At 36.6% G+C, this 13982-nt stretch overlaps 1 protein-coding gene across 2 annotated transcripts in view; it reads right to left on the bottom strand.

Moving 5' to 3' along the window:
- Nucleotides 1-13982, bottom strand: part of ADK (adenosine kinase) — a 271853-nt gene that overhangs the window by 65295 nt on the left and 192576 nt on the right. The window lies entirely within an intron of this gene.

The following is a 13982-nucleotide window of genomic DNA, read 5'->3' on the forward strand; positions in this document are numbered from 1 at the left end:
CCTTTGCTCCCCTGCATAATAGTTAGGCATAATTCAGTTAATGTATTCTTAGCCCACAAGCTTTCACTCTGTTCTGCTAGAATTCAACAGTTGTTTTGAAACATGGGGACTACTACTAAAAGTTGCTGGAAGTATTCATGCAGAAAGCTGAAAAGATTGACAGTGAATTTTTTTACTTATATAGCAAAGACTAATTTGTATTTTACGCTGTTTCAGCACTCTTTAACTGTTTTCTTCAAAATCACTGGCTCAGTGGCACCATATGGAGCATGTTGAACTTAAGGTACCAAGAATGTGTCCAAGATATATCTCACTCCAGTGTGTTAAAACATTCCACCCTGCAGCTGTCATTATAGGAATATAATTCATACCCTAAAGTTTAAAGAAAAACAGTGTAGCTTACTATGCTTACAAAAATACAAGATTCTTTTGGTTCCAAGTAACAGTCAGTAAATGGAAAGCAGTTAATCTTAAATACTGCTGTCTTAAATATTTGAAATTTTAACTGATCATGAGCTGCTTTAATTCTGCATGATATTTAAGACTGAAAGAAAACAAAAAAAAAAATCACGGAAAAGAATTCCTAAAAAACATAGTGAAGGGACTTGTATATCCAACCTTAGCACAGACCATCAGTTTTTTTCTTTTCCATTTGCGGCACTTATTTTAAAAATTGATATATGAGATTATGGAGCAAAAAGCTTAGCTACATTTGTAACGGCACTGAACAAGTGTATCAGTGTTATGACATCTCACCTCTCTCTGGCCATTAGTTCTCCAGTCTTTTCTTTGTTAGCTCTGTTTAAAATCTAAGTTTCTCAGGACAAGACATGCCTCTTACTCTGTTTTGCACAGTGTATAGAACTGCAAACATCAGCTATAAAGTTACTTGCTGTAATAATAAGGGTAGGAGATAGGCAAGGAAAAAAAGAACATGATGATCTCTTAGAAAAGCTGTCTTGGGATGGACACATAGTTCAAATAGTCAGTTCACAAGATAGTAATGCAAGATGCCTTAGAAAAGTATCCACAAACTCCCATTTTTACATGCTAACCCATTATCTAGTCTGTATATTAGACACTTCAGACGAAAACTATTTTGGAGAATTTAAAAATTTTATTGACACAATTTCTCATGGGCCTTACTCTGCAAAGCCAGGAAGTCGTATGAGGCTCAGGGGAAGACATTTCAGAAATCTCCTAAGGTTATGTCATGATAGCTTACTGATAAATGGCCAACTCCTGTGTAAGGCCATGCAGGCCTCCATGGGCAGGCAGTAAGGTGTGTGTGCTGTGCCAGCCCTGGACAACACTGCCACGCTCCCATTTACAGCCAGCAAGGACCGAGGGCACTGATGCTCGTCTGAACACTGCATGCCTTGTGTTCCAGCCTGTGGAACAGGAAGGAGACAGCTCATATTTGCAGAGAGCTTACTGGGAACATGGGAAAGGTTTTTCCAGGTTTGTTTATTACAGCAAGATGGGAAGCTGGGGTAGTTCAGGGCACACAAGTTGGCTCTTGGGACACAGCAGTAACTCAGACTCAGTAATAAGCACTACCAAAGACCTCGGTGTGCTTTCCTCATAGCTGAGACAGGCAGCATAAGATCCACACAACTGTTGGAAAATGTAGAATTGAAATAGGAAAACATTGCAGAGTTATACAAAATTTGCACTCCAGGCTGTGGCTGGGTATGATGTGCTTGAATCCAGAAAAATGAAATGCAAGAAATATACAAGAAAACACAAGCAGTTAAGGAAATGTTATGAAAAGGTAAGCATTGCAACTTACTCCAGTGTCAATTTAAATTAGTAGTGGGGTTTGGGAAGCTTAGCATAGACAAAATGAGTTACATTTCAAATAGTTTTCAGGATCTCCTTTTGTGAATTTTATTTACATGAAGAATAATTTTTCTTACTCGTAATCCTGAACAAGGACTTACTGCAGAAGATCTTATTAACAAATGAAAAAAAACAGTAGCACTGAAAACATTTTTCAAATTTAATTAAAAAAAATAATTTGAAACATTTCTATATATTATGTTACCCAGTTCTCTGCATCCACCTAACACTCAAAATCATTACAATATCATTGAATATACAAGACTTAAAAATAGAAAAATTAGAGGGTTTGCTTTGTGTTTCATTACATGACACACAAATCTAGAAGTTGTTATTTTGAACAGCATCCAAAAGACAGAATGTCTGTATAGCTTACTCCTGAATTAAGCATTTTCCTGTTCTAATAACATTGCTCAATAATCTATTACCTGCTCTCTTCCCACTAAATCTATGCAAATGTCCTCTAAAGTAGGTAACTTCTGATAATTTATGTTGCAGTATTTTACACAGCGCATTTTTCAAATTCAAGCAACAATAAAGAGAAAGTTGTTTAAGAATAGCAGAGGTGAAGCATGGTAGAAAAGTGGTAATTGACATTTAAGATCCTAAAAAAAAACCTCAACGAACGAGGTACAAAACGAATCTCTATGGTCTGAATAAAGACTGTTACAATGAAGACCCTCCCCTAAAACATCTGATATCTTTACCTTAAAAGAAAAGATAACTTTGGGACAGGTTATGTTGTCACTTCCCTGCAAACTTAAAAATTATCCCAAGAACACTGCTAAAGATGATGAAAACACCCTTAACACTTTGATCTTGATTTTAGCTTGTTCTACCTCAAATATATACATGCACCACTCATCCTGGGACACAGAGCCCTTGTTTGAAATATTTAAGAAACTCATCTGCAAGTTAAGTAAATATGGACTCCTGGAACATAGGGTTTCCATGGGGTCTAAATAATGGGTCCAGCCTCCTACCATTCTACCCTTTAGAATGCTGCTAAGTGTGCCCACCCATCTCTCAGGTAATGCTTGTTCAGAGATGGGTTACAACTGGCAGCATAAGGCTACCAGGTATTTCTGCAGTTCTTTTCATGAGTTTAGATTCTAGAAGAAAGGAATTTGGTTCCAGATGATGAGTGTTCTTTTTTGAGCAGTGAGATTCAGTAGTTTGACTCATTATTGTAATTCACATATACCAAGATGCAGCTCCATCTAAATCTGGCATTTACTTTGATGTTCAAATCAAATGCATAGTGTTTGGCAACTGTATATGCAGAATTTAAATTGACTGATCCATTTATCTGAAACTGGTATGTGTCCAAGACCACTCACAGATGTAACTCTCCTGCTCTAGCAGAAATTCCAACAAGAGGAAAAATACATGTTAATCATAGCTGCTCCAAAATAACACATACAGCAAATATTGTGTGTTAAGACCATCTGACTGCCCATCCATGTTTCAAAAGAAGTTAAGAAAAACAAGATAAACTGATGGTAAAGGATAGCTATAATTCCATTAAATTTCAGATATTTTTCCAGTTGCAGGGAGGTCCTCATTGCAGAGCAATCAGGACTGCCCCAACAACACATTTTATGGCTGCCACTTAATTTCTCATGAAAATTCCAGTTATTTTTTAATTTAAAATAGTGTTGCACAACGTGGAGAGGTCAATAGTCTGTTAGACAAGGTTAACATGCCGTGGTCTCTCAGAGGAATTCTGGAGCAGAAATATGCTTCATTAAAAGAAATCCTAAAAAGAACCTCATTCTGCGAGGTCTCTTACTTGCCAGGGATCAAAACCAGCATACCAAAACCATAGCTTGGCCTCTCAGATTTTCAAAAATAAAACCTTTCAGAAGGGCGGCCACAGAGAAAGAGAAACAAACATGCTGTTGATTGGTGCCTGCAGACTGGCTTAGACTCACAGGACAATAACATCAAAATGAAGAATGAGAATTTCTCAAGTTCTCAATAAAAATAGTGAGTTTCCATTGAATTGAGACCCATGAATTTTTCATCATCCAAAAAATTTAAATAAAATTCCAAACTTCAGAAATACTTGGGACATCTTCAAACAATTTATTCAACTAACAAGGCTGCAGCTTGACAACAGAAAAACAGCTTGAAAACTGTGGGAGTTAGCCTGACTGGTATTCCAGGTCACACAACCATCAGCAAAGAAGCATTGCACCCCAATCCTAGACCATGGGAAGCTTCTGTTAAGTTGTAGTGACCCCAGAAAAAACGTTATGGGATGGCCCATGCTAATATCTAATTTGATAATCAAATACCACCACTCCCACACCCAGAATGTTCTCCCTTCCTTGTGTTCCCATTGGCCCCCAGCTGGTGCATTGTTCCATCCCACCTACCCCATTGGACCCTGCTTCCCCTTGTCCCACCTCTGAACTGCTTTCCTCTACACCCATTGGACCTTACTTCAATCCACCTCCTCTCCTACCCCATATTTTAACCCTAAACCTCCCTTGATCCTTGTCTTTGACCACCGTCTCCTAAAGAGACCTCATCCCCTTGGTTGTTGTATTTGGATTTTTGGGCCTCGTCCCACTTTTACTTTCACTGTTATTAAAGTGTTTTATGTTGCTAAGCTGTGGTTGTCATACCACTCTTCTTTTATTTTGCCACTTATACCCTGAATATCTGAGAACTCTAAAAAGGATTATCAGGGACCACCCTTGACCCCAACAGAAAAGGATCACAAAGGACAGGTTAGCTGGGGATCCTAAGGGTCTTTCACTGGAATGTGAACCACCTTGCCATTGCCTTCAAGTGAGTTTCTCCAATGCTAAAGGTTTTTAGTTATTTATATTGGTTATTTATATTTTGGTTATTATATAAAGCACAGCCCAGCTGCAGCCATGCTCAGTTGGTGGGACCAGCAGCAGATGTTGATGGCCCCTTCCTTTGCAAGGGTGGAGGGGAAGTCCTTCTCCATAGCTGTAGGTGAAGAAAGAAATTTTCTACTTTTGAAATTACAGCCTTCAAATAACATAAATTGAAGATGCTGAACACAACTGTTTGTAGAATTATTTTCAAGCTCAGAGTAGAGGGTTCCCCTCTACACTGCTAGAAACAACCAACAAACAGCAGATTTATGTATTTCAAAAGTTCTACTGTCCCAGTCATCAGACTGCTCCAGTTGTGTCCTGTAGAGGGAAGCTCCTGCACCTGGAAACCACTTCAGCATGGAAAGCAAACACTCGTGGATGCTTCTTTCCCTGATGTGATTGCAAATGTTGCTGGTTTTGACACAGAATGTAAGTCAAAGGAAGGTCTGAGGACTTAATGAACAACATTTTGACAATGTTACCTATCACATATGGATTAGCAGTAGTTTTACTTAAGTACAGGTTTAATGGATCATTGCTCTGGAGAACTGAAAAGAAAATCAAATGTAATGACTAGGAGAGATACATTCTGTTAACTTAGAACAAAAAACTTATAGAGCAAAGCAATTTCTCCACATTGCTTTCCTGGGAGGTCAGTACTTAAACAAATGGTATTGTAAGTCAGAATATGACCATTAAACCTGAAAATATAGCCTAAGGACACACTTTGATGTGGCTGCAAAATTCTCACCCAAAGGCTATTATAAACGGGGTGGCTTAAGTTTATAAATAAGGCAAGGTTTAAGAGATCAATTAATGCCTTTGGGAAAACCATGGATGCTTTTATCTATCTTTCAAATATTTTAGGTATGCTGCAATATATATTTTTCTACTTATTTTACAAGCTTATTTCCTGCTTTTAGGAAAACTCTGAAAAAAAAATTAAATTAGCAAAATATTTTTGCAACCTTACATATATTGATGTCCCATTACATATGCTTCATAATATAGTGCACAATTAGCTTTCAATTCAATGTCATTGCCTTAACTCTAAACTGTAATTTAAAAATAAAATACAGTAATATTTAATCAGTAATAGTTTAGCATAAGTCCGTTGTAAGTACCCTCAATGTCCATGCCAGTACATGAAGGAAAAATCTCTTTGCATTGATTTACTTATGCATAGCAACTTTTCAATAGTCTTAAGGAAACATCAGTGAGTTAAATTTATTCTTATAAAATCTACAGAAGGAATCCTGGTAACAGAAGATTATGTAGCTAATTGGAAAGAAGAGAGGGCTCAAATGCCTAATTTTGTTCTTCCTTGTTGAAGCAAGTCAGAAAAATGAAACTAGCTAATAGATTTATAATGAGATGTGAAACTCTCTTGAGGGAATAAAAATATTGTATGAGCTATATAAACAGAGCGAAGGAAGGTGTTGACAGAGAAAGATAACATGAGAGAAAGAACAAGGCTGAAACTGCAGTTTTGAAAAAATAGTGCTATGCAATAGTACAGAAAAATAGGCTAACATAATAAAGATATTGCCAGCTCTATTCCAAAACCCTCAAACCACGTTTTCAAGATTCTGAACATCAGCATGATCCTACTACTGTCTCCTTAACTATCCTTCCATTTTCCTCCCTTTCAAGAACCCTTTGTTCAAACTCAAATTTATAAGCACAGGAAGCAGCAATACATATTCTTTAGGTAAAAACTGTCTCTTTATATAAAAACCTCTGTCCAAGAACATTTACAGCTAATATGCAACTTATCCATCCATAATAACATTTAATTCAGTCAATGACTGTTTCTTTGCTGTATTGCCTGGAAGACCCTAACAGCATTGGCTGCTTATATCTGATGAAACAGAGATTATGAGGCTTTCTCTTTCCAAGTCCTTTGTACCACCGTGCATTACCCTCTCATCTAATCAGATCTAGTGATTGTGTTGTCTGAGAAAGCTGGACCAGCTCAGTGATTAAGTGGTCTGGCCAAACAGAACCCACTCTTGCTCTGGATGTAAAATTGCTAAATCTGAGTAAAGGGGGCAGATGACATCATGTGATAAGGGCAGGTGAGAGAGGTCTGCATCAGCTCACACTTAGATGCTATCCATGGGGATAACATGGCACTGCAGCCTTACAATCCACTGCAAGGACCGTCTGTAACAGGGCCAGAATCTCAAGCACACGCTGGCATAAGAGGCTTTAGCATAACCTAACAATACTCTGAATCAGAAACTGGCTACATCTGCCCCAAATAGGGCTTGAAATGTGGAGACATTGAATAACCTTAGCTGGATTGGAAAACAAAGCTTTATTGTAACATATTTTTCACCTACATTTGTTATCTGCAAATATCTCCGTGAAATTGCAAAGTTCTGAATTTCCACTAATTTAATGATGATTTTTGTGAACATTTCAGCCTCTATTCTTGTTCGTATCAACCGTGCAACCCAATTTTATTAATAATCTTATTTTTGCAGTTCTTAAATTATATATTATATATTATATGTTATATGGTATATATCTTTGCCCTAGTGATCTGAGTATTAAAAGGCATATATAGTTTACCTTTAAAAGGCTTTGAGACATATGTTAATATTATACTGAAAACTGAAAGCCAGGTTCTGCAGGTCTTTTCCTCCAGACAGGTGAGTTTTGTCCAAAATGTATTCAGCAGCTGAACACATTTCAGGACACTTAACTGAAGAAAAAAGTTCGAATTCAATTTTACTTGTTCCTGGCTCTGCTCTTGCTGTATGACCTTGTGCAAATAACCTTTCAATTGTCCACCTGTAAAACAGTCAAAACTACACACCCACCTTATTGGTTTATTCTAAGCTTTAATGTTTATGAAGTGCTATGAGATACTCTGGGAAGTGCTACAAAGTGAAAAGGGTTATCAATCATTGTCAGTAAAACACAAGCTGCTGAAATGCAGTGGAATCTGCCTTCCTCTCTCAAAGGACATGTTCTGTCTTGTGCTGCTCGTTCTCCAGAATTCACAGTCTTAAAAGTGTCTCAACACTGCATAGCATAAGGAAGGATAAATATCCCTAAGCATTCTGAGAGACTACCAGAAAATATTTTTAGTTTTAAGAAGTGAAGTCTGTTGTAAAGTATAAGCTCTGCTTCAAAATACCTGCTTGTTTCCCATAACAGGAAACAAGAAAGACATTTTTCAAGATAGGGTTCCTAAATTGCTTAAATAGCTAGACATTAGCTGAAAGCAGCACTAAACATAAATTTAAATACTTGGCTCTCAATTTTCCTTTCATTCATAATGTACTAGGTAAACTATACTAAAATAATTACTTGCTTATTACTCATAAATTTCAGTGCAGCAGCTGAGACAATATAGATAAATAAGATGATTAATTGAGACAGAATGAATCACAACAAAATATGTTGTTGTAAAAGGTATGGTTAACTCCACAGTGATTCATATCATTTCAGATAACAGGGCTTTTATCAAAAACGGCTGCAAGGTTGGGAAATGATTTAAAAGCATTTTATCTTAGAGAGCCACTGCAGTTCACATGGGAGGGAAAAAAAAGGGAAAAAAAAGAGGAGAGAAGAAGCAGCAGATTCAGTGTCTGCAGCTGAAATAGCCTTGGGCTGTTTCAGCATCCTTCCCACAGCACATCTTTACAACATGCCACTGACATTATCAACCTCCCTTGTGCTAGAGACCCTCTCATTTTTTCAGATGGCCACAATTTATTAGATATTCCACTACTGAGAAAGTTAATTGTATGAATAAGGAGCAATATTACAACACCATAGCTGTTCTATAATTGAAAACACAACACCTACCGCAGGAAATAGGCATCAAAATTCTACAAAAACATCAAAGAAAAACAGTATTTATTTTTCCTCTATTCAGAATTACAATTTTTAATTCCCAGGCTCCCTCCAAAGACCTTGCAGAAATCTTAAATGTAGGATTTGTAAAAAAAAATACTATCTGTTTACTGCAGTTTAGAAAAGCAAACACAAGCATAGATGACCTTAAAAACCTCTACCTGTTAAAATAGAAGGGAAGATTAGATGTCTCCTTACAAAATTTTTTCCCATGTGTGTTTAATAAACTGGGTCAGAATATCTGACTATGATTTTTAACTGAACCACAGACTCCCTGTAGGGAACTGTGCAAACCTCAGTCTCTCACTCAGCCCAGGAACTGAAGATAATTACCCTCACCTGTGGGGCAAGTTTCTGAGAAATCACAATCAAAACGAAAATACCTTTATATAAACTGAAATGCAAAACACTGACACCCAACTTAATGTCATCTAAGATGATTAATGTTTCTGAACATTTAATTCCAAGTGAACAGAGAGGTAGAAGGTAAAGGCTGAACTCTTAAGGATGATAGCTTGCCAACAACCAGGGACTGAAAATAACCTCAATATAGAGCAGGTCCAGTAAGATAAAAAGAAAATGCTTCTTGAATACTCTTTGCATAACATAAATGCAAGTTAGCTGTACTAAAATGAACCTCTTCAAGATACCCACTTTCAAATACCATCTATTATTTGCCTTTCAATAATAATTTCCAATATTCAAAAATAATTATAAATGCTTACTTGAAAATACTTCAAACAGAAACATCAACTTAGTGATATTTGTGGCATGACCAACCATCCTTTTTTGCTATGTTCCTCACTTCTTAGTCCCATCTGATACTGAAGAACAGACAGAAATGTTGGTCTCCCTTTCACTACTTATTGAAAGTCAAACTGTATTTCCCTTCTTCCACACACCAAATTCCATCTGCTACCTAATTTTTCTCCTGACTCCTACTCCTTAATTGTTTCTTCAAAATCAGACAACTCACCAGCATGAAAGGACACTCGTGGCTGTGGAAAGCTATCTGCTAGGTCTAGAAACAGTAGGAATTTCACTGTGTAAATTCAAATCAATTCAGTCATGCCCTTTTGAGTGCATACTAGTTTGAAGAGAATCACCATGAGGCTCATTTATCTTACAAAAGTGATTATGTCTCATTCAAGATTCTTCTGTGGGCAGATTCCTAAGCCTTCAGGTATCAATCTGATCCCAGGTGATAAATGCAGCAGAGGAAATTTGCAGGTGGAACTGAAGGTTGTTCTCAGTGTCACATCTTAACATAATATATCAAATTATGTGGAGTGAGAGTTTACAGCAAAGGAATAGACAAATTTCTTTGGAAACTGACATTTAGGTATAAATCCTAGTGTGTTGAATATAGAGTATGCCAGAAAACTTAACCAGTATTTCCATTCCCTCCCTCAGTTAAAATAAGCACAGAACTACAGACTGCCTGCAAGTTCAAAATGAAGAGCACACTAATCTCACCAAAATCCCACCAAACCTCAGTTTTATACTTACTGTTTTTCATTGCCATTGAATTTTCCATGTCATTGAAGAGACTTGCCTTTATAAGGGCTTACAAAGGGTATTAAAAGTTGTTGTCCAAACCACACCTACATTTGTAGGGATCTTTCTGTTAGTATTTGAAACCTCATTTGAAATTTTTTTAAATAAAGGAGGCACAATGTACCATTCCAGTACAATTGTGAAGAGGAAATGATGACAAGACCCATTTGATATCTTACTCCAATCAAAGGCATTCATCTCTTTAAACCTCAGGACTTCTAGCTCTAGAACCACCACTAAAGCTACTGTCATTGCTTCTTAAAATGTACAAGTCTTGTACACAACTTGCTTTCTTTTCAGCACATTTGCTGTCACTCAGCAGCAATTTCTCAATGGGCTCACAGATGCTCTGTCTTTGCAAAACTTCAGTTTATAATCCTGTAATTAATTTTTTCAGAGACTGGGCGTTTAGAATTAACAGCTCTTTACACTAGAGAGGAAGAGGATCAACTTTTAAAGAATAATTCTTATCTTAGTTTGCTTTATTATTTTGTACTTCAAAAAAATTCACTATTTCTCTTCTACATAACCTCCTCAATCTCTACTGATCGCTGTAAACTGACCACCACAAGTTATATCATTGGCTTACTGCTTTTGTTGTAAAGCACTAGATGAAAAGCTCAATGTGTCTATAACTCCAAAGTTTCTGAATTCTGAAATTTTTCAGTGATGCCCTGCCTACACACAGAGAGAGAACCCAGAAGATCTTTACCACATCAATATCAACAAATATTCCTCTGAGTCATGAACTGGTGCCAGATGTCAAGATCAATCATGTGAAAGCCTTGCAGTGTCCCTTAAATCCTGAAGAAACTGCTATGCAGGTGCACATGCAAAAATATATAAACTGCTCCCCCAAAGTAGTTCCTTCCCTGAGGAGGTGCCATTGTAACTCACATCTTTTGGGGAGACTGGAAGTTGAATTCAGATTCCTGTGCCCATTACTGACTTTGATGGGTCGGGTATTTCATGTCCATCAACATTTAGCCCTAATCAGGAAAATACAAATTTAGTCTCCTTTACTTGCCTAAAATAATTGCTGTGCAGGAAACTTTCCACGACTCTGTGTAAAGATACTGCTCTCAAAGCTTTCACTCTTTTGACCATTCTGCTACTGAAAGTTACTCTGAGTTGTAAAATATGTATTCTAAGGTGAGCTTTCACAGCCGAATTAAGCAGCAACTTGTGACAAAGCAGTTTTCATCAGGAGATAATTGACCTTATTTGAGAGTTAAGCATCCTGAGGCAAAGTAGAGTGTGCTTAATCCTGGCAGGTTAATTATCCAGTGATTATGGTAGCTTGGAAGGTATTACTGCTAAGAACCATTTGCAAAATGACACTATTAAAAAAACCTTAATTTAATAAAAATTAAAAGCAATGACAATAATCAACTTCTTCAGTCATGTATTGCTAGATAATGACTGCAGAATGGCCCTACTTGGTTAGCTGCAATGACCATAATTATTCCTTTTCTGAATGTTCTGTACTAAATTTATTATAGGAAGTACCGTTAATAAATACAAAAAATTCAAGACAAAATGTTGAGGTAGGTTATAAATGAGATTTAAATAAATTATCAAAACAGCAGTGGTCACTGAGTTGATGCTGAAATTGATACATATACTGAGCTGTTACCACAGCATTCAGTGTCTGAACTGCAGTTAAGGGTATGCTGGCATTTACATTCAAAACCAGAATATTTATTCTGAGAGGTTTATAACTTGCCCATTTTAATTACCATCTGGCTGAAACTTGAAATAACCAATCTCCATTCAGATGTAAATTTTTAAGTAGAAGACGTAATTTAAAATCACTTTGCCAATTGTTTTTAGTTTAGGAATGGCAGCAATTTGGAATTTTGCTGCACTTGGATGTTTTTGTATTACTCAAAAAATAAACAGCTCAGTGCTTAACAATAGAATTTTATTGGACTATAATGTGAAGATAAGTATAGGGAAGAATAAAATTGTGTGTAAGAGTATTGTTTGTACTAATGAAGTAACAACAACACAACGTAGTATGCCTTGTTTATTTGTTAACTTATGCGCTTATGCTGATGGAAAATGTAAAAAAAAAGGAAAAGGAAATCACACCAAACAGACAAAAAGTTGGTGTTGGCTAGCTGAAGTGCTTCGTGGCCCATCAAGATATGCACAAACACAAAAAAAATCTTGAATGTGCTTGTAGCTGAAATTCTAATGGGAAGAAAGAAAAAGCACCAAAACCAAGGGTGGAAGCTACCAGAAGGCAGAACATGTCACACTGAGCTTTGAGTCCTGCAACCACTCTTCATCAAAAACCATATGCAGAGAGCAGAAATACTGACAATGAGAAGACACAGAAGCTACTCAGAGCTAGAAATGCATCATGCCAAGAGCATGGTTTCAAGTCACACAGAACGGCAAGACAATGAACCATTGCAAGCAGCATTTCAACTCCAAAGCAGCACAGCCAGCATGAAGCTGGGACTAAAAAATGACCAGGGTTTCATGGTTAGTGTAAGTAGCAAAGAAGCTGGTACTCTCAAGTATTAGATACATTGTACCACCAAGTGTAAGGATGATAGTTTAAGATTAAATAATTACCTTTTATCCTGAAAGACACCAAAATGCTTCAGAAATTATATACTGAAAATGCAGGGAGTCTTTCAACTTTAACAAACACAAAAGTACTACACAATAATTTTGACAGCAGGTGAATAATACCATAACAAATTGAAATGACAGAGGAAATTAACCTAGTCTGAATAAAATTTCTGAAATGGGAGTGTCACCTGTATCAAGGACTATTGCTTATAAAATACAAATACAAATACAAAAAGTAACAATCTATGAAAAATAGCACCTAATGAACCACTGTGATCTGAATTATCCTAATAGGTCAGTGGAGCCATATTCATATTGCTCAAATTTTAATTTTAATTCAAATTCAAATTTTAATCCCAGAAGTTTCTATGAAGCTCTTCTTCTCCAAAATTATCTAGACTTGGTATTACTTAATCTGTGAAATCTGACAGGATTTTGTGTCGAGATTATACTGCTATTAAATAAAAACACTCAATACCATCTTCGTGAGGACCATATCAAGAAAGATGTACAAAGGTAACAATTGGAAATAGCAAGAACATGTCTGGAAAATACTTTTTCTGTACAGTTAACTTTAGTTAACAAGGTTTCCCTTAGCCCACTGCATTTAAAAATATTGCTATTTTCTTTGTTTTAAAAATAAGTATTTTTAGTTTTTTTAAAGTCCTATATCTATAACAATGCTAGCCTCTATGTGAACATGTGGACAATAGTTTAAAAACTGGCTTGTGTTGGTGCAAGTCCCTGTGTCACAATCAGGAATAACCACTGACAGGAGTAAGTTGCTTTTACATTACTTTCCTATACTCATGTAGTTGTCTTCAGTGACAAACCCACATTTCATTTAGGTGTGTCACACATTTCAAGGCTTTTTTCAACCTTTTCCTGCTGAGAAAACTAATAAATATTTAAGAACATCTTCTAAAGTGAAGAAAAGTCAAAAATTATGAGAGAAATCAGAATTAATTTGCTCTGTTAACATGGACTTCCAGGCAGAATTTCATGCAATCTGTTTGCCAACTTACACAGCAAAGATAAGCCTTCCTTTGATGGGCTGCCACTCCATCTACCACAAAATCAATGAGCACCTTTTAAACCAACTCTCTATTTCTTAGTTTTCTCCTCCCACTTCTCCCCAAAGAGTCATCTTCATCACAGAAAATGCTATTAATAGCAGCACTGTGGGTAAGGAATCAAGTTACAGGAGCTCAGTGGCAGCTCTTCACATCTTTTCTTCCAGCAGAGCTAAATTCAGGGTGAGGACATTAT

This window comes from Sturnus vulgaris, chromosome 8, assembly GCF_052056855.1.
Source record: "Sturnus vulgaris isolate bStuVul1 chromosome 8, bStuVul1.hap1, whole genome shotgun sequence".
In the NCBI taxonomy this organism is placed as follows: Eukaryota; Metazoa; Chordata; class Aves; order Passeriformes; family Sturnidae; genus Sturnus; species Sturnus vulgaris.